The sequence below is a fragment of the Pelophylax lessonae genome, assembly GCF_965119305.1.
Source record: "Pelophylax lessonae genome assembly, chromosome: 1".
NCBI classification, from domain to species: Eukaryota; Metazoa; Chordata; class Amphibia; order Anura; family Ranidae; genus Pelophylax; species Pelophylax lessonae.
In genome coordinates, this window is record NC_138768.1 from 447736387 (window position 1) to 447762530 (window position 26144).

Consider the following 26144-nt stretch of genomic DNA (forward strand, 5'->3'; position numbering starts at 1 on the left):
TTGGAACAGGTGTTATCTGCTTTGTTCTTTTAATAATTTGGACTCATATTTTATTATACATACCATTGCTCTCTCTTTTCTTTCGTATCTTTTTTACAATGGTCTTAGTCCTTCTTCCATTGATAAGCTTTTGACAGGAAATTCCTTTTTTCTAAATTTCTCCTGGTTTTCCATCTTTATCCTCTTTCTTACCTATTTGTTTTAACAATATGCTTTCTCTAGTATTAGTTCTGGATGGAATTTGTTTATTTGAGTTATGAGTCCTATCTTGTATGTTATGTCTGGAAGCTTGAACGCTTAATCAAGAAAGCAATATTGATAACTTAATTAATCAATATTAATTACCACGTTTTAAAACACTGGTCCGACGGCATCTGGAGTATTCTGTCCAATTCTGGTCGCCAGTCCTCAGGAGGGATGTGTTGGAGCTGGAGAGAATCCAGAGAAGGGCAACTAAACTAATTAGGGGATTGGAGGACCTTAATTATGAAGCGCGCTTACAAGCGCTTGATTTATTCTCCCTGGAGAGGAGACTCCTGAGAGGGGACATGATAGCGATTTACAAATGCCTCAACGGTGATCTCAACATAGAAAAAAAACGATTTAGTTGCAAGGAATGCATGAGGACACGAGGCCATACAATGCGATTAGAGGAGAAGAATTTTAACCTCAGGCTACGCAGGGGGTTATTTACAGTAAGGGCTACAAGACTGTGGAATTCTCTGCTACAAATGGTAGTAACTGCGGGGAGTATGGCTACTTTTAAAAGACTCTTGGACGTACATCTCAAGGATAAAAACATTCAGGGGTATGTGAAATGATTACGGCCACAACCACCTACACAGGTTGAACTGGATGGACTATTGTCTTTATTCATCCTCAACTACTATGTAACTATGTAATATATGACAGTGCCTTGAGCCTTCAAATATGCTAATTAGCATAAAGAAATTAGTAAATATAAATCATGCAAATTTAAGGCTCCATTCACACCTGAGCATATCGCTTTCAGGCGTTTTCTTCAGGCGTTTTTTGCAGGTGTTTGGAGGCCAGCATTGACATCTAACAAAAACGCTTGTAATCTGCCAAGAAAGAAGCTCATGTACTTCTTTGAGCTTCAGGCATTTTGCTTCAGGCAACAAAACACTCATATGTTTGCAAGTAGCACGTTTGCTTTTGGGGCTCTCTTCTCAAAGTGGGGTGATTTCTATAAGTGGGAGTACTTCTGATTCTGCACTCTTCATCTGAAAATTTCTTCTGGTCCTTCCCAGGTATGTTCCCATTGATGCAACTCCACTCAAACCTGCGATTCTGAAACTGCTCCTCTTTAATGCTCTTGTCTTTTAACTATGGTACGTTCCCACTGATGCAACTCCACTCAAACCTGCGATTCTGAAACTGCTCCTCTTTAATGCTCTTTTTTTTTAACTATGGTACATTCCCACTGATGCAACTCTACTCAAACCTGCGATTCTGAAACTGCTCCTCTTTAATGCTCTTGTCTTTTAACTTTGGTACGTTCCCACTGATGCAACTCCACTCAAACCTGCGATTCTGAAACTGCTCCTCTTTAATGCTCTTGTCTTTTAACTATGGTATGTTCCCACTGATGCAACTCCACTCAAACCTGCGATTCTGAAACTGCTCCTCTTTAATGCTCTTGTCTATTAACTATGGTACGTTCCCACTGATGTAACTCTACTCAAACCTGCGATTCTGAAACTGCTCCTCTTTAATGCTCTTGTCTTTTAACTATGGTACGTTCCCACTGATGCAACTCCACTCAAACCTGCAATTCTGAAACTGCTCCTCTTTAATGCTCTTGTCTTTTAACTATGGTACGTTCCCACTGATGCAACTCCACTCAAACCTGCATTTCTGAAACTGCTCCTCTTTAATGCTCTTTATTTTTAACTATGGCATGTTTATTTTGCCCAACCATGGTAGACTGTTCTCATTGCAATGTTTTTTTTTCTCTGTCTCTAGTTGTAACTTATAGGTTTTTTGCCCCCTTATCTTTATGGCTCTCAACTTATAAATCTGTTCAGAAGAAAAAATGTTGCTCTGTTTAGCTAGCCTTACCTTATTACCTCTTAATTAGTTAGTGATGGGGGTGGGTGCTTATCAATTAACAGTATTTAAGTAAGCATCTCTTTGCAAAGGCACGTTTGCAAGTGGCACGTTTGCATTTGGGGCTCTCTTCTCAACGTGGGGTGATTTCTATAAGTGGGAGCCCTTCTGATTCTGCACTTCAGCGAAAGCACAAAGTGAATGAACACAGGAAAGGCTGAGATATACACCACATAGACCACTCCTTCTGACAGCAGTGTCCTCTATCCTTAAACTCTCTCTGCTTCACCCCTCTTCTCCACCCCACAGCTTATATATATATTACCCTCACTTCTGTCCTCACCTTATTACTGCACTCACCATCTCCTGCTACTTCTAAATCCACACGCACACAAATCCTCCAGGACACTGGGGTATGTCCCTTCATATAAATCACACTCTCATATTACCACCATCACCTTTCTGCTTCTCCTAACCTCTGGAGACATATCCCCAAACCCTGGGCCTCCATCATTTACCCGTGCTTAACACACCACTTACCCTGCACCCTCTGGCTGCAGCCGCACTCAGCACAATCTAGTTCCCATCTCTCTTCTTCACAAGACCAGACTCCCTTTCTCTTGCGCCCTTTGGAACGCCCGCTCTGTCTGTAATAAACTCACCTCTCTCCATGACCTTTTCATCGCTAACTCATTTAATCTACTCGCCATCACCGAAACCTGGCTTCACAAATCCGACACTGCGTCTTCTGCTGCCCTATCCCAAGGTGGTCTTCTATGGACTCACTCCCCTAGACTCAATGGACGCAAGGGAGGGGGTGTCGGGATCCTCCTAGCCCCACATAGCACCTTTCAGGTACTTCACCCACCTCCCTCTCTGTCACTCTCCTCATTTGAGGTACACTGCATTCATCTTTTCTCCCCTGTTTCTCTAAGGATAGTTGTGATCTACCGCCCACGTGGACCAGTATCGACCTTTCTTGATGACTTCTCTGCCTGCCTACCCTACTTTCTCTCTTCCGAAATCCCCACAATCATTCTCGGCGATTTCAACATCCCTATTAATACTAACACTCCTACCACTTCCATACTTCTCAGTCTAACCTCCTCCTTTGACCTGAAGCAATGGATACATGCTTCTACTCACTCTGAAGGCAATATCCTTGACCTTGTTTTCTCCCACCTATGCACTCCGCACAACCTTTCAAACAATCCTTTCCCTCTCTCTGATCACTACCTTATTAGTTTCACTCTCTCCCTCTCCTCCACCTCCTCTCCCTCCAGCTACCTTACAGTCACCCGCAGAAACCTACACCATCTCAACCCTTCTCTTCTCTACTCTGCTACCGACCACCTCTATGACAAAATCGCACCCCTGTCCTGCACCAACCTAGCCACTTCTGTCTACAACGCTTCACTCTTAGCCTCCCTGGACACACTGGCCCCCCTCACCACACACCGAATCAGGCCCGACCCCTTCAACCTTGGCAAACAGATAACACTAGAAGCAGTGGCGGTTTTAGGCACGGGCGAACGGGGCATTTTTTCATAACACGTGGGGGGCGGCATGCCCGGGCCGCGGACCGGTACCGGTCCGTGGATCAAATGGTACCGGACCGCCCGATCCCCGTTCGCCCATGCCTAAAACCGCCGCAGCCGAGCCGAGCCGAGGAGCAGAGCATTGCTCCCCCCCGAGCCCGCCCATTGTGTGACAATAGCGAATGAAAATTCGCTATTGTCACACTGAACTTCCTCCTGGCCAATCAGGGAGTGGGTCCTCCCGCTTCCTGATTGGCCGAAAGGCAAACCCCACGCGCCATTGGCCAAGGAGGAGGCGCCGCGGGAGGACTGAAGAGACGTGAAGAGAAGTGAGGTAAGTGCTGTGCACGGACTGGTCTCGGGGGGGGGGGGGAAACGCTGGCGCTCTGCATTGAAAAGTGGCACTCTGGCATGGCATCTCTACATTGAAAGGGGGCAATTCTGAGGCGCTCTACATTAAAGGGGGCAATGCTGTGGCATCTCTACATTGAAAGGGGGCATTGCTGTGGCGCTCTGCATTAAAGGGGGCATTGCTGTGGCGCTCTGCATTAAAGGGGGCATTGCTGTGGCGCTCTGCATTAAAAGGGGCATTGCTGTGGCGCTCTGCATTAAAGGGGGCATTGCTGTGGCACTCTGCATTAAAAGGGGCATTGCTGTGGCGCTCTGCTTTGAAAGGGGGCATTGCTGTGGCGCTCTGCATTAAAGGGGGCATTGCTGTGGCGCTCTGCATTAAAGGGGGCATTGCTGTGGCACTCTGCATTAAAGGGGGCATTGCTGTGGCGCTCTGCATTAAAGGGGGCAGTGCTGTGGCGCTCTGCATTGAAAAGGGGCAATGCGTTTATTGGGGGCAACAATGCTGTGGCACTCTGCATTTATTGGGGGCAACAATGCTGTGGCACTCTGCATTTATTGGGGGCAACAATGCTGTGGCACTCTGCATTTATTGGGGGCAACAATGCTGTGGCACTCTGCATTTATTCGGGGCAACAATGCTGTGGCACTCTGCATTTATTCGGGGCAACAATGCTGTGGCACTCTGCATTTATTGGGGGCATTGCTGTGGCTCTCTGCATTTATTGGGGGCATTGCTGTGGCACTCTGCATTTATTGGGGGCAACAATGCTGTGGCACTCTGCATTTATTGGGGGCAACAATGCTGTGGCACTCTGCATTTATTGGGGGCAACAATGCTGTGGCACTCTGCTTTTATTGGGGGCAACAATGCTGTGGCACTCTGCATTTATTGGGGGCAACAATGCTGTGGCACTCTGCATTTATTGGGGGCAACAATGCTGTGGCACTCTGCATTTATTGGGGGCAACAATGCTGTGGCACTCTGCTTTTATTGGGGGCAACAATGCTGTGGGACTCTGCATTTATTGGGGTAATGCTGTGGCACTCTGCATTTATTGTGGGTAATGCTGTGGCACTCTGCATTTATTGGGGGCAATGCTGTGGCACTCTGCATTTATTGTTATGTTGTCATGTTATTTTTTTTTTTTTTTGGGGGGGGGGGCGCCGGGAGGGAGTCTTGCCCGGGGAGCAATTTAATGTAGAACCGCCACTGACTAGAAGTCTGAAAAAGCATAGCTGTGCTCTTGAGCGCCTATGGCGTAAGACTAGGTCTCAGAAGGATTTCAACCGATATAAATCTGCCCTCCAAAAATACAATTCCAGTCTCCACACTGCCAAACAGACCTATTTTATCACTCTCATTAACAGCCTGTCATCACGCCCCCGGCAACTCTTCTCTACCTTTAATTATCTACTCCGTCCTCCACTACCCCCTCCCACCGACTCACTCACTGCCCAGGAGATTGCCTACCACTTCAAACAGAAGATTGATACAATTCGTAAGGAGATCATTGCTGTTCAGATACCTTCCATGCCTTATGCTTCATGCCCACAGGTGCGATTATTACTTCCCTCATTCAACCCCGCCACTATAGATGAGGTTGCTAAACTATTTGCTAACGTCCACTTAACGACCTGCCCTCTGGATCCTGTTCCCTCGCAAATGCTACGTTCACCTTCTGGCCCTATTCTATGCTCTCTAACCCACATCTTCAATCTCTCCCTCTCTTCTGGCATCTTCCCAAACTCTCTAAAACATGCACTAGTCAGCCCCATACTTAAAAAGCCCTCACTGGACCCAACCGATCTTAACAACCTATGCCCTATTTCCTTGCTCCCCTTTTCATCCAAACTCCTCGAACGTCTAGTCTACAACCGACTGTGCGACCACCTTGCCGAGAATAGCCTCCTTGATCCCCTTCAGTCTGGATTTCGGCCTCAACACTCCACTGAAACTGCTCTCCTAAAACTGACAAACGATCTACTAATGGCCAAAACCAATGGACACTATTCTGTACTCCTACTTCTGGACCTTTCTGCTGCCTTTGATATGGTTGACCATCCCCTCCTCCTCAAAAAACTCCATGCCTTTGGTCTCCGTGACTGTACCCTTCACTGGTTATCTTCCTACTTATCCAACCGCACCTTTAGCGTTATGTACAATTCTACTTCCTCCTCTCCTCTTTCCTTCTCTGTTGGGGTCCTCCAAGGCTCTGTTCTTGGGCCCCTCCTATTTTCAATCTACACCTCCTCTCTGGGTCAGTTGATAGCCTCTCGCGGCTTCCAATACCGTCTCTACCCTGACGATACCCAAATCTATTTATCCACCCCTCAGCTCTCTCCCTCAGTCTCCTCACATATCACTAATTTACTATCAGATATATCGGTCTGGATGTCTCACTACTTCCTCAAACTCAATCCATCCAAAACCGAGCTTATAATTTTTCCTCTGCCATGTGCCCCTTCCCCTGATTTCTCTGTCAATATCGATGGCATTACTATCAGCCCATCCCCGCATGCCAAGGTCTTAGGTGTTGTCCTGTACTCTGAACTCTCCTTCAAACCCCACATCCAATCGCTGTCCAAATCTTGCCGCCTCAGCCTCCGCAACATCTCCAAAATACGCCCCTTTCTAACCAAAGACACAACAAAGCTCTTAGTTCACTCCCTGGTCATTTTGCGCCTCGACTACAGCAATTTCCTTCTCATTGGCATACCTCTACACAGGCTATCCCCCCTTCAATCCATTAATGAATGCTGCTGCCAGACTCATCCACCTTACCAATCGCTCAGTGTCCGCTGCTCCTCTCTGTCACTGGCTTCCGCTCACCCAACAAATTAAATTCAAAATACTTACACCATCTTACAAAGCAATCCACAGCTTAGCCCCTAGCTACATCACTAGCCTAGTCTCAAAATACCAACCTAATCGCTCTCTTCGTTCCTCTCAAAACCTCCTGCTCTATAGCTCCCTCGTCACCTCCTCCCATGCTCGCCTCCAGGACTTTTCCAGAGCCTCTCCAATCCTATGGAACTCCTTACCCTTATCTGTCCGACTATCTCCTACTCTATTAGCTTATAGGCAATCTCTGAAAACCCTCCTTTTCAGAGAAGCCTATCCTACCCACACTTAACAAATATATCTCCATTTTCTCCATCAGCCCATCCCCCACGGTTATTGCCTTTTGTTTCACTTGACCCTCCCTTCTAGATTGTAAGCTCTAACGAGCAGGGCCCTCTAGTGTATTGTAACTGTATTGTCTTCCCTCACATTGTAAAGCGCTTGGCGCTATATAAATTCTGTATAATAATATTAATAATATGTGAATGAGATTTTGCTTGTTGGGCGTTTTGAGACATCACGCTCAGGTGTGAACAGGGCCTAAATAATTTCATGAGTCCAGTTACTCTTTGTAGAGATTTTTTTTTAGCACAATAAAATTATTAATGTAAGCATAAAGTATAGTATGTAACGATAAAATAATAATGTATTTATTATTAAGTCACTACAAACATATATAAATATGCCTAATTAATCCTGCAACTTAAAATCACCGTTAGGTCAATAACATCCTATTTTATCAATAATAAATATAACGGTATATGCATCTATATATATATTGGGGCTGAAGCACTAAATTGAAATTAGATAATCTATTTTTCACCATCATCTCAGAATGTCAGTAATTGTGACTAAACTAGTAGACAATAAAGTCCATCCACTCAGACCCCTCAAACTCTTCTGCAGCAAAAAATGAGGCTTATATCTATGCTAATAGTTATGCTGGCAACAGCTTGACTTAATTATCTGATTCCGGAGGTGGAGAATATACCTTTAAATAATGCCAAAGCTTTATTATACTAAATAATACAATGCACGTTAGGTTAGATTTAGAAGTGAGAGAAAATGTGTTAGGATAGTTATTAAAGTAGAACTTTGGGCAAAACTTTTTTTTTTACATTTTGGATAGAGCAAAGGAGGATTATAACCCTTGTTAGATTTTATTTTTTCATCTCTGTTCCATTGCAGAGATTTCTCTTCACTTCCGGTCCCATAGCCAAACAGGAAGGGAGAGGAAATCATTGCAAATTAAGGGAATTTCTTTGGGACCACCAGGTCACTAGTACTAGTGTCCCCATTGGAAGATTTCCCATCTATTACTTTTCTGGGGACAGCCCAAATTTGGGGTTTTCTTTTACATTTTTACTTTCAATGACAGGACATATAGAGAAGGAATCTCCTTAAAGGGAGCTCAGACAGTAATACCAAATTGACAGGGGCTCTAATTGCTCTCCACTCTATACAAAACGAAAAAAAAAAAAAAAAAGTTTTGCCTTTAATTTAATTGATACCTTACCAACAACGATATTTGTGATGCAGTAGAGAACCACACCCGGGAAATTGCACGGCTGCTTATCTGATGACCTGCAGAGGATGTGTGAAGGACTTTCAAGGAGATTGAGCCTTAGATCACAATAGCATGATGAACTCTCTATTTTTGTTCCTAAAATTCCCTTATCAAAGGAGTAGCCTAGAATGTGTCATTCAGAATATTTACCCAAATCTGTTGTATGACACTTCCATAGATTAAACTAATGTTTGTTTAGGCATTGGCTGTACCTACTCACCAGACATTGCCCTAAGACTAGGATTTCCTATTTAGGTCTTCTGTATTTAATATTATTAAACCTACATTATTCCTGATTTAACCCCTTGGAGCCTAAGCCTTTTTCTGACATTTGTTGCTTAAAATTTTTTTTTTTCAGACCCTAGAGAGTAAAATGGCGATTGCTGCAATAGTTTATGTCACACGGTATTTGCACAGCGGTCTTTCAAATTCAATTTTTGGGGAAGAAATACACTTTCATGGATAAAAAAAAAAAACAGTAAAGTTAGCCCACTTTTTGGTATAATGTGAATAATAATGTTACACCGAGTAAATAGATACCTAACATGTCACACTTTAAAATTATGCACACTCGTGGAATGGCGACAAACTTCGGTACTTAAATATCTCCATAGGCAACGCTTTAAAAAAATTTAACGGTTACCTGTTTAAAGTTACAGAGGAGGTCTTGTACTAGAATTATTGCTCTCGCTCTAATGATCATGGCAATATCTCACATGTGTGGTTTGAACACTGTTCACATATGTGAGTGCGACTTGTGTATGTGTTCGCTTCTGCGTGCGAGCACGGAGGGATGGGGGGATTTTAATTTTTTTTTCCTAATTATATTATTTTATTTTTTTACTATCCATTTCAAATTTGTTTTATTTTATCACTTTTATTGCTGTCACAAGGAATGTAAACATCCCTTATGGCAGTAATAGGCAGTGACAGGTGCTCTTTATGGAGGGATCTGGGGTCTAAAAGACCCCAAATTCTTCCTTTGCACTTAAAAGCATTTAAAACACCAAGTTTGACTGTTTTGAATGCTGTCATTTTTTTTTTTTAAATCTAGCGCCTTTAAGGCTATAGTACCCGGAAGTAATGTCCTGACACCGCTTCTGGGTTTTCACATCGAGGACCCGATCAGAGCCGAATGTGGCTTTGTTCGGGTCTTCGGCCAGCGGGCAGGGGTGACGGCTGATCGCTCGGGTCTCCCGGTGGGACGGGAGACCCTGGCGAGCCGCAGAAGGCGGCGTGAAGGGGAAGTCGCTCCATCCCACTCCTTGTAATGACAGCCGAGCGGCTGACATTACAAGAAAGCTGACCGTTGGCTCCAAACAACAGTACCGGGGTGATGCCTCTAGCTGCAGGCATATTTGCTTTCTATCGGCGCAAAGGGGTTAAATATTGATAAGGAACCCTCAAAACAGCAAGAATGAATGCAGTCCCCATTGTGGATAGTAGTACTTGTGATATTAATCTTTGATGTATCTTTATTTTAAATCATGGGACATTTGTTAAAAATATGTGATTTAGCCATAGATCAATTTTGAGGTATTAAAAATTAAAAATGAATCCTGAAAGGATAGCCAAATAAATACCACATCATCATTTTCATCTCACTTCTAAATTATGAAATCATGATTGCCTCTTATTTTTAAGCATGTTTAAGCATTACAATAATAAACACTGTATATGTTAACATATACAGTATTTGTTACATTTGTTAAAAATATGTGATTTAGCCATAGGTCAATTTTGAGGTATTAAAAATTAAAAATGAATCCTGAAAGGATATCCAAATAAATACCACATCATAATTTTCATCTCACTTCTGAATTATGAAATCATGATTACCTCTTATTTTTAAGCATTACAATAATAAATATACTGTATATGGTTACATAATCGTTGTCATCGATTTACTATCCTTTTGGATAGTATGATGTACAATATATATATATAAATTTAAAAGTGTTTTAAAACTGTTTTATTTTTAAAAATAATGAAATAAATAAATTTTACTCTCATTTGACTTCTCTCTCTATTTAATTTGTAGAGAGGTTCTATTTGGGTTGTGCTTCGTTTATGATTTTTGATGTACACTTCAGCATTTCTCGATGCTTGGAAAATGCAAGAAGCTGACACTATGCAAAAGTGTTGTCTCTGCCAGCTGAATAAATAGACTCTGTTTTCCCAGTGATAAACTGGCTGGTTTTGAATGCCTTGCAAATAGACAGTTTCAATTGAAACTGGGTTTCTCTCTTATTCAGGTGTTGTTTGAGTTGTCTAGAAATGTCAGTCCCCCATAGACTTGAGATCTGTACACCTGTGATTTTATAATCATCAGAAGTTCCATTGTGCTTCCATTAGTATTCCATAATATTTATGAATTTGATATCAGAGGGTCACTGGTTACCTTGTTTTCTCTTTCTGGATCCCCTATTTGTCCCATAGCCTCTCTGGCTCAGTACCGTTATTGCCAGACAGTTCAATGAGCTTAAAATCCACTTATTTATCAACAAACAAAAAAGTGACAGGCTGTATCTTGCTTGAACTTTATGAACATTTTATTTCAACCAGATCTTACTCCTGCATATGCCCTCCTCTTCTCAGCCTATAGAGCGCTTATGTTTTTGTTGTTTGTGCTGTATCTTCAAATTCAGTTTAAACACGACAGGTAAAACTTCCTATCAGTACGACACCGTCTTACATGAAAAAACTTTCATCGTCACACCAAAGCATACACAGTATTTCAAAGTTTCTGTTAAAGGCAAGCTCACTCAGCAGGTTAAAGTCAGATTATGGAGACTTCCAGGCAGCATACAGGTCTCCTCACTACAGACAGCAAAACTGCCATCAATCAGGTAGCCTCTCTGATCAGCTGGTTAATAAACAGGCCTAAAGGGGAAGTACCTGCCCTCTACAATTACCCTCTCTTAAACCTGCACCAGGCTGATCCGCTACAATACACAATCTCCTTGGTATTATTCACTAGCTTTATTTATTTCAGGTTCTTCCCCCTTGTCCATCATTTTGATCATGGTACATTATTTTGTATTTTAGGCTATGCAGAGAGCTGCTTCAAGAGTATACACTGATAAGTTTTTATTGGACCCTAATATATGTAATGTTTTTGGTTTGTGGGCTCCCCTAGAAAAAGTTAAAGATTAGAAAATGTATTTGTTTACTTTTTGGCCAACAGCGCATGTTTTAATTATCTATGCTGGTGGCAATGATGTAGGGAAAGCTTTCACAGTTGAGCTATGTGCTACTTTCCTTTTATCGAAGATAGTCCCTAGGTTGTTATGGGTTCTGAGAGGTCAGCTTGCTTACACTGATAACATTCATAAAAGGGTTAATAAAGACTTATCTAGCCTTTATCAAATCATTACACAGGTTTTTATAGCGTTATGTGGACATCAGAGGACCTAATTCATCTGATGTTGGGCTGGACATTTTCAATTTTAATCTTGTCAAAGTGATTGAAAAGGCTGGGATTTTGTGGGGGGCCCTTCAACCTGTACAGCAGGGACTTGACGCTGGGGGGGGGTCCAGTGTTAGTTCACCTTTACATTTCTTTCTTTAACCAGTTCAATACTGAGCACTTTTATCCCCTTCCTGCCCAGGCCAATCTTCAGCTTTCAGCGATGTAGTACTTTAAATGATGCAGTCACGAAACGCCGTACCAAAACTACATTTTTATCATTTAAATAAAAAAATGAAAAAAGGCCGAAGATTTTGAAAAATACAAATTTGTCTTTGTTTCTATTATAAAAGTTTGCAAATAAATAATCGTTCTTCATAAATGTAGACCAAAATGTATTCTGCTACATTTCTTTGGAGAAAATAACCCAAATCAGTGTATAATATTTAGTCTATAAAACGTTATAGACCACAAACTATGGTATATATCTGAAAGTCGATCAACCATGATGTACTAATGGCCTATCTCATTTCTTGAGGCCCAAAAATGTTAAGACAGTACAAATATCCCCCAAATGGCCCCTTTTGGTAATTAGACAGTTCAAGGTATTTAATAAGACACATGGTGAGTTTTTTGAAGTTGTAACTTTTGTCATAATTTTTTGATAAATGAAGAAATTAAACAAAAATAATTTACAATTTTTTTTTTACATACTGTCACCAGTGCAGTACAACATCATCATATAACTGGTGTGGCGTTGACCAGGAACACTGACTGGTGATAATATTCAATTTTGTTCCTATTTTTTATGATTTTGTAACCAGAGCAATATAATGTTACCATAGTAAAATTGAACTACCCTGGGGAGGTGATCAGTATTTTTTTTTCTTTTTTTACACATTATGATTGCTTATAGCAAAAAAATGTCATTGCTATAAGCAAGTATTTTGCTGAATGAAATTGATTCATGCAGTTTGTTTTGTTGTGATTAGGTGAGATTGGCCACAACTAATCACATGGTACAGATGTGGCTGTGATAGGCCCTATCTGTACCATGTGATCACTGTGACCAATCACAGCGAGCAACACAATTGTACACAATAGATGGCATGAAAGGAAGCCATCATTGCTTACAATTGTCACATTATCTGCTATGGTTGGTCACAGCAATCACATGGTACTGGCTATGGACAGGTACACTAATCAGTCATCGTCTGTGTCCATTTGACACAGCCAGTGACAGAATGAGAGGACATCATATGACATCCACCCAGATCAAAGAAATTTGCACACAGAGATACACAGAGATTAAACAAATCCTTCTACATAAGTTGTACCTGTCTATCTGCTGTCCTTTCTTCTCTGCATCCATTCAAAGTGATGAATTTATAAGCTTGTCTGAAAGCTAAAGTTATGCTCTGCAGAGCTCAGTGAGGAGAGCTCCGACAACCGATTGGAGGGAAGGGGCACACACCCCTTTACACAGTACACAGGAAGTGAGCTAAGGCTGTCAATCAGCTGAAGGTCTTTCCCCGTTACTATTTTTATCTTGGTATCAAGAAAACTTGTCATGCTGATAGCAGAGGAACAAAGCAGCAGACAAAAGTGATACTTGGTGCTCTCATTCGAGACACACTATAGAGGCATATGCTTTGTTCATATTTCAAGTCTGAGGTTTACAAACACTTTAAGTCTAAAAGTTCCCCTGCTCCACTCTTGAGTATGTTTCTCTGGAGCCTATAAAATGTAAATACAAGAAGGATTCCCCTATGGAGATGGGACTGTGAATGCCACTGAAAACTGTGTTTTGTATAAAAAATAACTTTATTAAATTCCAAAGTTGTAGACAGACAAAAAAAATAATAATAGCAACATAAATCAATAACATTTACAGAGCATTAAAATATGCATGCATTTGACAGACCAAATACCGAACCAAAATGGGGGCGCTCAGGTGTACGAGGCGATCATGGAACCGGAACCGACCCTACGCGTTTCGGGCAAAGAAGCCCTTCCTCAGGGGTCACCCAAAGTTCCAGATAAAGCACCTAGTATATCTAAAAAAGGCAAAATGTTTTAGTATATTATAGAGTGGTTTATCTATATACACATGAGTAAGCAATCATATATTTATCTCATAGTACACGCTTTATACTGATAAACCTACCCTAAGCGTCCAACCCTATGGATTGGATTGGTCTGTCGACTAAAAAATGGTATTGCTACCATCGGGAGGAATGCCCAAGTTCCCACAGGCCCGTTCAGGGGCTACGAAATCCGTGAGAGCATATAAAGAGTTGTAGCAGCTGCCCAGAGGGACCAGCGGGGCACCACTTTGACCGGTAAAAAAGAGATGGCTCAGTATGGACCACTCCCGTGAAGAGGGATGTGTTCATATAGCGAACCTAATACAAAAAAGTAGAGTAAAGGGAAGAGCAGGGAATGAAATGACCAGTAGTGAGTATTTGCCTTACAAATTGGTCGCTGGAACCTTGAATTGTAGAAGGAGGCATTTACCTGTAATGTTTAAGGAGAGTGAGACCGCAGAGGGTCATATGGAGTACATATAGTAGCAATCTTATGTAGACGGGGTCACAATGTATATTTATCTGTAAATATGAAAAGGTGCAGGGGGTAACTAAAAATTAATGCTAAGCTCTCTTAAATAAAGAGGTCGTGACCCAGTGATGTAGTGACGTCACAAGCCTAAATGTGTAAAGAGTCCAAAGTGCATACCCCAGGAGGAGGCGTGATAAAACCACAAGGATGACCACTATACATGGGGTGGAATAGAATAAGCAGTGAGAAACGTGATAGTATAATTACCATTTCACCCCTGAATATGCCCAGTTTAAAATACTATAGCTTACAGTATAGGGGTGCCATATATTGCCTATAGTAATGTTTGTCATAGAGACACAATTTGGCCATTTGTATATCAATACAGAGTAAGTTTGTGGCAATATGTATATATGCATATTTATCGGGGTGAAGAGTGCTATCTGTGTGTCACGGGTGCGCTGACAACAGGGCATAACCGTGTAAATACGTGGACATGCAAGAGTGAAGGTATACCGGTAAAGAAGATTAGAAAAGGCAATTAATGGTGGAGAGGAAACAGAGAAAATAGGGGGGTGTTTGTGGATCCTAGAACATCCCCCAATGGGGAGAAGAGAGTGCCAATAGGAATCGGAATAGAAGAATAAGGTAACGGTCCACATAGGTGCCATGCATCTGAGCTTAGTAGGAGCGTAGTCTTACCTGTCCCTAGGCTTCTTGTGGGCTTGGCATCCTCTGCGAGTGGACGCCAGCCCAGACTGCTTAAAAATAGTCGATCGGACGCCAGCGCATGCGCACTGGAGGCATGTGACGTCATACGGCATAGCCCAGGAGCCAATCCGGTCACCCGCCCGCACAGCGCGGGCCCCGCCCATCCCGGAAGGAGAGGCCTAACCCGCGCTCCACGGGCGCCGACGGGGGAAACCAGATACTCAGGAAGAGAGCTGGTATAAGCGGAGACCTACCCCGAAGGGCGCACCCTACCCGCGCCGGGGGAACCTACAGCTGGTACTGAGCGGCTACCACATAGAGGTCAGCAGGGAACTGACATTGAATGGAGAAGAAAGGAGAGAAGAAAAAGATTGGAGAGAGCAAAGAGCAGACAAGGAAAAATAGGGAACACCTTGCAAAGCAGGGCAAAAGAGGATATTATATCTGAAAATAATTAGGGCAAAATTGGTTATATTATAACCACTAACAATTTTAATCAAGAAAATTATGTCCTAATATGCATTTAGTAAAAAGAAAATTGGCAGAAAAAATGATGATCAAGGGGACATAAAGTCTTGTCACTTGATTTGGGGCAAGACATCAATAAAAAAGTCCAATATCAGATGGAGAGGGACCACAGTGATGGATCAGTATCAGTCTATCAAATACATGTAACAGAATGATGTATAACCTATACATATACACAACATAGCAATCCTATGTCTATATTTCCGTATCCCACATCAGCCCAAAGAGGCACATCTAGAGTCATGTAAGACGTATTATTTGTCATATGTACATATACGTTTGTGATAATTGGGTTCTGCCATATGGGATACATACACCTATAGACCCACCAATACACCAATGCAAGGGTTATAACCAATATACTATAGTCATTTCTTGGTGACTGTCCTGCTATGTTCAAATGTGGAGTGAATATGGTTATAATAGATTATATATAATAATACGTCTTACACGACTCTAGATGTGCCTCTTTGGGCTGATGTGGGATACGGAAATATATTTTTTTGTCTGTCTACAACTTTGGAATTTAATAAAGTTATTTTTTATACAAAACACAGTGTTCAGTGGCATTCACAGTCCCATCTCCATAGGGGAATCCTTCTTGTATACACAATTATTAGGGATGATGGCCACAAACACTGGGCACTGAGTCAGACGATACTGTTTGTCTCTATAAAATGTAAAAGTCCAATTTACACACAGTCTGACCCTTAACATTATGCATGTAGTGACTGTATATCTTAAAATCCAGTATAAAACCTCCTCTGGGACAGTGCATGCCCAAGCGAAACTCATTAATAAAATGTAGCAGAGTACCAGCGACATTAGTAAAAGGTGACTCATTACAAGAAGCTTGTATAATGTCTAAGTATTCTCTCCAAATCACTAAAAAAGCTACATGTTGTACCATGCACATGCTCTTGACCTTAGAAGGAATCGAAATTACAGAAAATACATACCTCGTCTCCATTGACGTAGAGGCTCTCTACTCCAATATACCACATCTGTGTGGTATTGAAATCATTGAAACATTTCTCAATGAAAGAGGTTTGGACCATAGGAAATTAAACAAATTTATACTTGATCTACTTTTTTTTATCCTGACGCACAACGTCTTTGTATTTGACAGTTCCCACTACCTCCAGGTACAAGGAGTGGCGATGGGGACTAAGTGTGCCCCATCATATGCAAACCTGTACCTGGGGGGGGGGGGGTGGGGATTAAAGAATTAATCTTGGCCCTAAATTCCAATACATTTAACCTACACTTTACATATATCTATGAAAGTAACAAAATTCCTTTTTTGGACCTTGAAATTTACAGAGATCCCCCAAAACATCCTGGCCACAACGTTATTTAGAAAACCGACGGCAACCAACTCTCTCTTACATGCCACCAGTAGTCACCCGAGACATGTCATTGAAGGCATTCCAGTGGGGCAGTACTGTAGAGTCCGAAGGAACTGCTCCAGGGATGACACCTTTGAAATTCAGGCACAGTACCTACAGCAAAGATTCCTGCAAAGGGGCTACAGTAGGAAAAGCACAAAGAGAGCTTATAAAAGAGCCAAAGATAGTCCACGGGACTTGCTTCTCTTCCAAGGAGACACTGACACCACCATTAATAGGACGAGACTTATCACCAAGCTCTGCACACAATCAACTCAAATAAGAAATGTCTTGGCCAAACATTGGCACCTATTGGCTGAGGATAATATTATTTTCAAATTTGTGGATACAAAAGCAAATATCAAATATAAAAGAAACAAATCCACAAAGATATGATTACAGTCAGTCATTATCAGAGGGGAAACAAGACAGACCCCTGTGATAAACTCCCCCTTGGAACCTTCTGATGTGGACTCTGTGGATATTGTAAGTATATCGCAGACAAACCACAAAAAACTCTCCCGAATGTGCGAAAATTCATTCCTAGACACTTCGTATCGTGTCAAACAATAGGAATCGTCTATCTATGGCAATGCGAATATCCGGCGTTTTACGTTGGAAAGACCAAACGGCATTTTTGGGAGAGGATTAGTGATCACGCGGCCTACACCAAAGGCGGTGATCTGGAAAGCCCGATAGATGGACACATAGCCTAAGCCCACGGGTACAAATTTCAAAATTTTTAATTCTTTGCATTAGAAAGAATTCATCCTGGCCCTCGAGGAGGACCTTTTGATAAAATCATTCTCCAACGGATTTTCTCTTTGAACGCATGCACGCTTCCAGGATTAAACGAGCAACTTATTTTTGCTCCATTCCTGGATAGCTAGCACAGAATACGCATTATATACGATTTTCCCTGTTGGATTTTCGGTCATGTTGCCTCTCCCTTTTCCCCTTTCCCTCCCCCTTCCCCCCTTTTTTTTTTGTTTGGCCTCCCCTTTACCTCTCCCCTCCTCCCTCCTCTAACCCCCCTCCTCCCTCTCTTTTTTATCCCATGTGAGGACTCCACACACAGTGACCCTTTGTCCCCTGAGTAGCCAAACGTGTCCTTTATTTTTAATTATGTTCACCTTTTATCTTGGGTTGGATACAAATATCCAAGGAGTTGTTCTATGTTTGACCCTTATTTAACCTTATTCTAGACCGTTAAAGTATAGGGAATATCCCGGGTGTGAATATATATATACCCTTGAGAGTTAATATGTCTCCCTCTGTGTACCACTGTCTGGATTTGTTTCTTTCTGTTGCTTCTGAATGTCTCTTTCCCTCTATGGTGGATACACATCTTGAGTTTTATCTACAACCGGATGTTTATATCTGGTTATGTGGCCGCATGGGTTCGTCACTCCTGGCCGTTGGACCGAAAGTGACGTCCCGCTACTCGCGGGAACATCGACCCGCATATCCACTTCCTGGACGCTCGTTGGTAAGCGGATGTGGGGGGCAGGAAGCATGGAGAGGGAGGATGTTGAGCGATACTCCCACCATAAATACCATAAATACCAGGGCATCTACAGATGCCTTCAGAACACGGTACCATTTGGATGCATACGCAGTATCTGAGGCATTACCCGCTCTGTTGTTTTCTGGTAAGCTATTGCTATGGAGGAACTACCATCTTACTGTTTAGGCACTTCGTATCTACTTAATACTGGATTTCTAATTGAATATTTGGTCATACCTTCCCTCCCTATAGATCTGCCAGGACATAGCGAATTCGTTCCCTCTACTGCCTTGGCGGAGTGGGAGACTCTGGTCCGGTCTGGACATCCAGCCTCTCCTCTGCCGTTAGCATTTTGGTTTTCAACATATAACCTCATTCGCATATGGGCTTTTTGACCCTTCGGATTTGAAATTCCCCTGTATAAATATACAGGCTTCTCCCTCTAATGGTTCTACTTGTCCCTGTAATTTAAGCATATTGGGGTGAGTTTATATATAGAGTAAATACTTTACTTGCACTTATACCCACCAGCACTTGTCACCCCCCCCCTTTTTTTCTCTTCATCACCCCCATCATCACGTATACTTATAATTATATGCCGCCTCTTTGGGGCATTCATCCTCCTAGAGATGTGCACTCACTGTATATTTTTCCTTTTTCACCCCTTTATCACCATTTTTCCTCCTACATTCAATATCACTATATATATTTCAGCATATTTTTATCACGTGCACATTTGATATTCTACCTATAATTGTCTCCCCCTGACCCATATTACCTTCATCAACTATACAGGATTTGTGGTGATTTGAATTGCTTTTATCCATGGACTTAAAATTTCAGTTCACCGCACATGGTGCTCTCTGATTCAGATACAAAGAAGGGGTAAGATTTACTATGGCCCTTTCTTATATTTAATTATGGTTAGATTTATCTATAGAAACATAATATGCTTTTATTATCTTTGGTTCTTGTCAATTGTCATTACTTCTTCCCTTGTCCCTTTCTATTATAAGAGGTGAGTTCCTGTCTCTCCTCCCTCCCTCTCCCAGATCCCCTATCTCACGTTCGGGGGTCTTGTCTTTCCTCCCCTTTAGCTCATTGTGTGAAGGACCTTCTCACTGCCCATTTTTCTTTCCCTCTATCTTCTTTTCCCTCCCTTTCTCCCCCCCCCCCGCTACTCCTCCCTTCCCTCCTCTTTCCCCCTCCCCCTTTCCCCCTTTTTTTTCCTCTCCTCCTCCTCTGCTGGTGTTGTCTCCCTTTCCCTTCCCCTCCCTTTATGTCCTACAACTTTGAGGGTTCTAGAATTTGTATTCTCCTGTATATACCCTTTCAACCCTGTTGGGTTGAACTTCTGTACTTGGGATAGGAATCTGTGAGTACCTGACCAAAACATATTCCTTGATGAATACTATTTTTTTAAATGGATATTTATCTTATCATGCTGTTCTAATATATGTATTGCTATTTATCCTAGATGTGATATTATTGTATAAATTTATCTTGAACCAATACACGCTGGACCCTGATGAAGCATCCTCAGCGAAACGCGTTGACCCAGCAGTCAATATAATCGCGTATCTGCCCTTTGGGAAAACTGTATTTTTATGTATACTATGAATGTTCATATCTATGTAAACTAATATGTCATTTCTTCTATGTAATAATACATTTTTGATACCTTCTTCTTTTTAAATTGTTCTCTGTGAAATTTACTAGTCGTTTCAGGCACAATTAAATCTCCCTTTTCCAGATATGGTTGGTTTTGTTACCCTCGTGTCCAGTTCCTTTTCCCTTTATTTCCCCTCGCATATCTGGACCCATTGCTCTTACCAGCTACATGTTGTAACATGTTCATGGTTACTCACATACTTGCATTGCACTGTCTAGTCATTTATATTTGATGGGGTATTTTCCCTCAAGCGTGTTGCACTGGATGTGCTTGATTGTATTTCATTATTTTCTTATGATTTAGAAATGATCTATAACTTGCATGAAGAGGATTTGTATTTTTTGTTTGTTGTTCTATTACAGTACACATGAAATAGTTAAATTGTCAAAGAGTGAGTATAAAGATATACATTCATTTAACCTCATGGTAATAATTATGTTTGGTGTGGTATTATCTTCATATTTAAAAAAACTAAAAAAATCACCAGTCCCAAAAGTATTCAGAGTTCTGGCTCTGTAAGTACCTTTTTTGTTTTGTATTGTTCAGTCAACATGCCTACACCTTAGATGTCTTCAATATCTTGTAAAAGATGTTCTGACTCACCATGAATATATGTTAGTGCCCGTGAAATAGACATATTTTTCTCTTTTCTCATTTTTTATTGGATGAGGTTTCTTGTGTGGTTTTGGGAGATTGCCTTATGCTTGTAGTATTTCATTTTCCATGATGAGAAGTTCCTCTATATTTAATACTTGAATTTAAATATTTAAACAAAGGAGGAAGGGAATGTTAGCTGGAGAACCAACCAATCATGCCAGAAAAAAATTGGACTTTCAGAGGCACACAATGAGATGAATCTACACGACTCAAGATGTATGTAAAAAATATTTAACCTTTATTAAATACAGAGTTTAAAATAGTGAGAGGTAAAGAGCAACCCCCACTGTACATAACACAAAGTAAGAAAAAGAAAAAATGACTAAAAACAAAGGCAAGAGCTAGTAACAGTAATAGATCATATTATGTGTATATAGAACAACTGGTTCTGAATTTCAGATCGATACTTGACTGTTTAAAGAATATGCTTGATTAACAGGTCTACATGTTTCGCGATGAGATTCGTCAGGACCTTTTCAATCAAAACAGTTCTTAAAGTAAGAAAACAAAAGTTAGCGACCAGCATGTTACTTATTGTAAAGCAATCCAGATACACCTGACCTATATGCAATATACATATCTATATTAATAAAAGGCAAGTGTCCCTGCGTCCACAGATTCCAGATTCCCTGTGTCCGTGGAAATGCGCTACTGCGCATGTGCAACAGGACAGCCGTTGGGACTGGGAGCGGGCACTGACCTGTGTAGGCTAGGGGGAGCTCCTCGGTGTCGGAGGCCGGGTGTTGGGGGTCACCCCCGATAATGGTGCGGTGTGAGGACCGTTGTACTGCCGATAGTTTCAGTAGCCACCGTTCGGAATTAGTATGTGCTGGGGAGGCGGGAGGCGGAGTTCCGATCAGTGGCCTTAGATTTTTAAAAATGGCGCCACCCGGCGCCAACATGTCACTGCGCATGTGCTGCTGCTCGGTAAAAGCTGTATACATTTCCGGGAATAGCCGAACGTTTTCGAGCTTACCTGAGCGGCGGCGCATACGCAATGGGGCCGGGTGGCGCCATTTTTAAAATCTAAGCCACTGATTGGAACTCCGCCTCCCGCCTCCCCAGCACATACTAATTCCGAACGGTGGCTACTGAAACTATCGGCAGTACAACGGCCCTCACACCGCACCATTATCAGGGGTGACCCCCAACACCCGGCCTCCGACACCGAGGATCTCCCCCATCCTCCCCAGCACATGTCAGGAACAGGTAAGTGAGACTCCTCCACTGCCGCACTGCCTGCCATTATGCGGGGTACCATGCCCGCAGCCTCTCCCTTTCCTGTCCCATGCCCACAGCCTCTGCCTCTCCTGCACCATGTGAACAGACTGTGACATCTCCTGTACCATGTCTGCAGCCCCTGCATCTCCTGTACCATGCCCGCAGCCCCGCATTCCCCTGCACCATGCCCGCAGCCCCGCTTTGCCCTGCACCATGCCCTCAGCCCCGCATTCCCCTGCACCATGCCCGCAGCCCCGCATTCCCCTGCACCATGCCCGCAGCCCCGTATTCTCCTGCACCATGCCCACAGCCCCGCATTCCCGTGCACCATGCACGCAGCCCCGCATTGCCCTGCACCATGCACGCAGCCCCTCATTCCCGTGCACCATGCGCGCAGCCCCGCATTGCCCTGCACCATGCCCGCAGCTCCGCATTGCCCTGCACCATGCCCGCAGCCCCGCATTGCCCTGCACCATGCCCGCAGCCCCACATTCCCCTGCATCATTCCCGCAGCCCTGCATTCCCCTGCACCATGCCCGCAGCCCCGCATTACCCTGCACCATGCCCACAGCCCCACATTCCCGTGCACCATGCACGCAGTCCCACATTGCCCTGCACCATGCGCGCAGCCCCGCATTCCCGTGCACCATGCGCGCAGCCCCGCATTCCCGTGCACCATGCGCGCAGCCCCGCATTGCCCTGCACCATGCGCGCAGCGCCGCATTCTCCTGTACCATGCCCGCAGCCATTGCAAACTTATATTCTGAGGTTTTAATTACATTATTTTAATATAGTCAGTCGTGAACTAAAGTGGGCCGGTCTAAGGCATGAAACTCCAGGGCTAAAAATGAGTCGCACTCCGGCCCTGCCGGAGAGTCTACACTCACCCGCATGCTGGAGCCGGGCAGGAGCACCCCGTCATGGGTCAGGAGAAGAGGCAGGCGCGGGGGATCTGGATAGAGCTGCTAGAGGAACTTCCCTGAAGAGCACCATTATCGGGGTAACCCCCAACACCCGGGACCCGGCCTCCGACACCGAGGAGCTCCCCATCCTACATAGGTCAGTGTGACTTACTTCTGGGGCCCCTAACATGGTGCCCGCCCCCAGTCCCAACGGCTGTCCGTGGGGCACATGCACAGTAGCGCAATCCAACAGACACAGGGACGGACGCAGAGACACTTGCATATTATTAATATAGAATAGATATCCTACATACACCCCAGTAGGGCGGCCGGCCAAAACTCTTGAAGCGGCGGGTATGCGCGGGCACGCGCTCGCACGCGAGAGCCGCTCGGTCAGCTCTGCGTGTGTCTCTGTTTCTAGGGGGGGATGCCACTAGATCCACCAGGGATACCCACTATGACCCCAGGGATGCCCACTATGACCCCAGGGATGCCCACTATGACCCCAGGGATGCCCACTATGGCCACCAGGGATGGCAATCAGGGCTCAGGGAGCCCTCCATTGCCCTCCCCATCAGTGATGCCCACCAGTGTCCTCCCTATCAGTGGTGCCCACAAGTGCCCATCATTGCCATCCTTTAGTGTCGCCCACCAGTGCCCATTATTGCCCACCAGTGCCGCCTATCAGTGCCCATTAGTGCCCATCAGTGCTGCCCATCAGTGCCACCCATCAGTGCCCATCAGTGCCCACCAGTGCCGCCTATCAGTGCCCATTAGTGCCCGTCAGTGCCACCTATCAGTGCCCATCAGTGCAACCTATCAGTGTCCATCAATGCCGCCTATCAGTGCCCAGCAGTGCCGCCTATCAGTGCCCACCAATGCTGCATATCTGTGTTACCTATCAGTGTCGCATATCAGTGCCTATCAGTGCCGCCTATCAGTGCCGCCTATCAGTGCCACCCCATCAGTGCCACCCCATCAGTGCCTCCTCATCAGTGCCTGTCAGTGCAGTCTCATCAGTGCTCATCAGTGCAGGAAAAAACTTATTTATTTACAAAATTGTATAACATAAACAAAAAAACTTTTATTTTTTTTCAAACTTTTCGGTCTTTTTTTATTTGTTTAGCAAAAAGTAAAAATCGCACAGGTGATCAAATACCACCAAAAGAAAGCTCTATTTGTGGGGGGGAAATGACATAAATTTGGTGTAGGTACAGTGTTGCATGACTGCGCAATTGTCATTCAAATTGCAACAGCGATAAAAGGGGAAAATTGGCCTGGGCAGGAAGGGAGGGAAGTGCCCTGTATTTAAGTGGTTAAAGAAGAAAAAAAATGGGAAGATGTTAGGAAAATTATAAGTTGTTGATTTTCATGGTACTTTATGGGATCTGATTAGTGAAAGTGTGTATGAAGTGTGTGTGAAAGTTCTGCGAGAAGGGAAGATCATTGAGAGAAAGTGTGATCATATTATTTTAAAAAGGAGATAGTAAGGAACAAAAAATTGAAGGCCAATACTAATATTAAATACAGATTACAAGTTATTAGGTATTTTGGTTGTGCCTAATAATGCTCACAGGTATAGGTGCCAATCCCTAATATTGGAATATGGAAGAAAGATACTATGGAGGGGACTTTGCAGGTGTCGTGTCGAGGAATGCCCCCCGTCGGATAATGCCCGGGTCGGACTGCGTATGCTCCGTAAGTGACGTCACCCTGTCAGAACAGCTGATCGGCTGGGGTTGGCGCGTGCGCAGTCCGTCGGGGGCACAATCCGACGAGAGACAGAGTGGGGAAGAATCTAATGTCAGATTCTGACTCGCTCTGTAGCGCGTGCGCAGTCCGTTGGGGGCATTTCTCGACGAGAGACAGAGCAGGGAAGAATCTAATGTCAGATTCTAACTCGCTCTGTACGATGATTACACATATGAAGATTCTAACTCGCTATATGTAACTAATATATATATATATATATATATATATATATATATTATATATAGTTATATATAGTTATATATATATATATATATATATATATATATATATATATATATATATATATATATATAGTATATATATAGTGTATATATATATATATATATATATATATAAATAGTATATATATATATATATATAGTGTATATATATATATATATATATATATATAGTGTGTGTATATATATATATATATATACCTTTATATTAGGGATGCACCGAATATTCGGCGGCTGAACATTATTCGGCCGAAAATAGAAAAAATGGCACTTTCGGTATTCGGCCGAATAAGTCAAAAGGCCGAATAATTTTGTGCCGAACAATAGGGCTGAACGATAGTCGATATATCGACTATCGTTCTGTGGCCGTAGGCGATATTCATATCGCCGAGGTCACGATATTTACAGGGGGAAGGGACTCGGAGGAGGACTCACAGACTTCCGTGAAGCCGGGACACTTCAGCGGTGAGCATATTATATATATATTATAGTAGTATAGTATATTATATAGTATATTATAGTATATATAGTGTATATATATATATATATATATATACACTATGCTATATATATATACTATATATATACTATACATATACTATATATAGTATATTATATTATATATATTATAGTAGTATAGTATATTATAGTATATTATATAGTATATTATAGTATATATATAGTATAGTATATTTATATATATATAGTATATATATATATATATATATATATATATATATATATATATATATATACTATATATAGTATGTATATATATATATATATATATAGTTACTATATATATATATAGCTATATATAACTCATATGGCACACATTAAAGGGGCACTCTGAAATACTACGATCAGTACTCATATGGGACACATTAAAGGGGCACTCTGAAATACTAAAGGGGCACGCCGACTGCAATAATAAAAGGGCACACTGGAATACTAAAGGGGCACGCCGACTGCAATAATAAAGGGGCACTCTGACCGTGGGTCATAAAGGAGCTATGTGACTGGGACACATAACGGGGCACTCTGATAGGGACACTGATGTAAAGGAGGACTCTAACGGGGACACTGATGTAAAGGGGAACTCTGACTGGGACACTGATGTAAAGGGGGACTCTGACGGGGACACTGATGTAAAGGGGAACTCTGACGGGGACACTGATGTAAAGGGGGACTCTGACTGGGACACTGATGTAAAGGGGGACTCTGATAG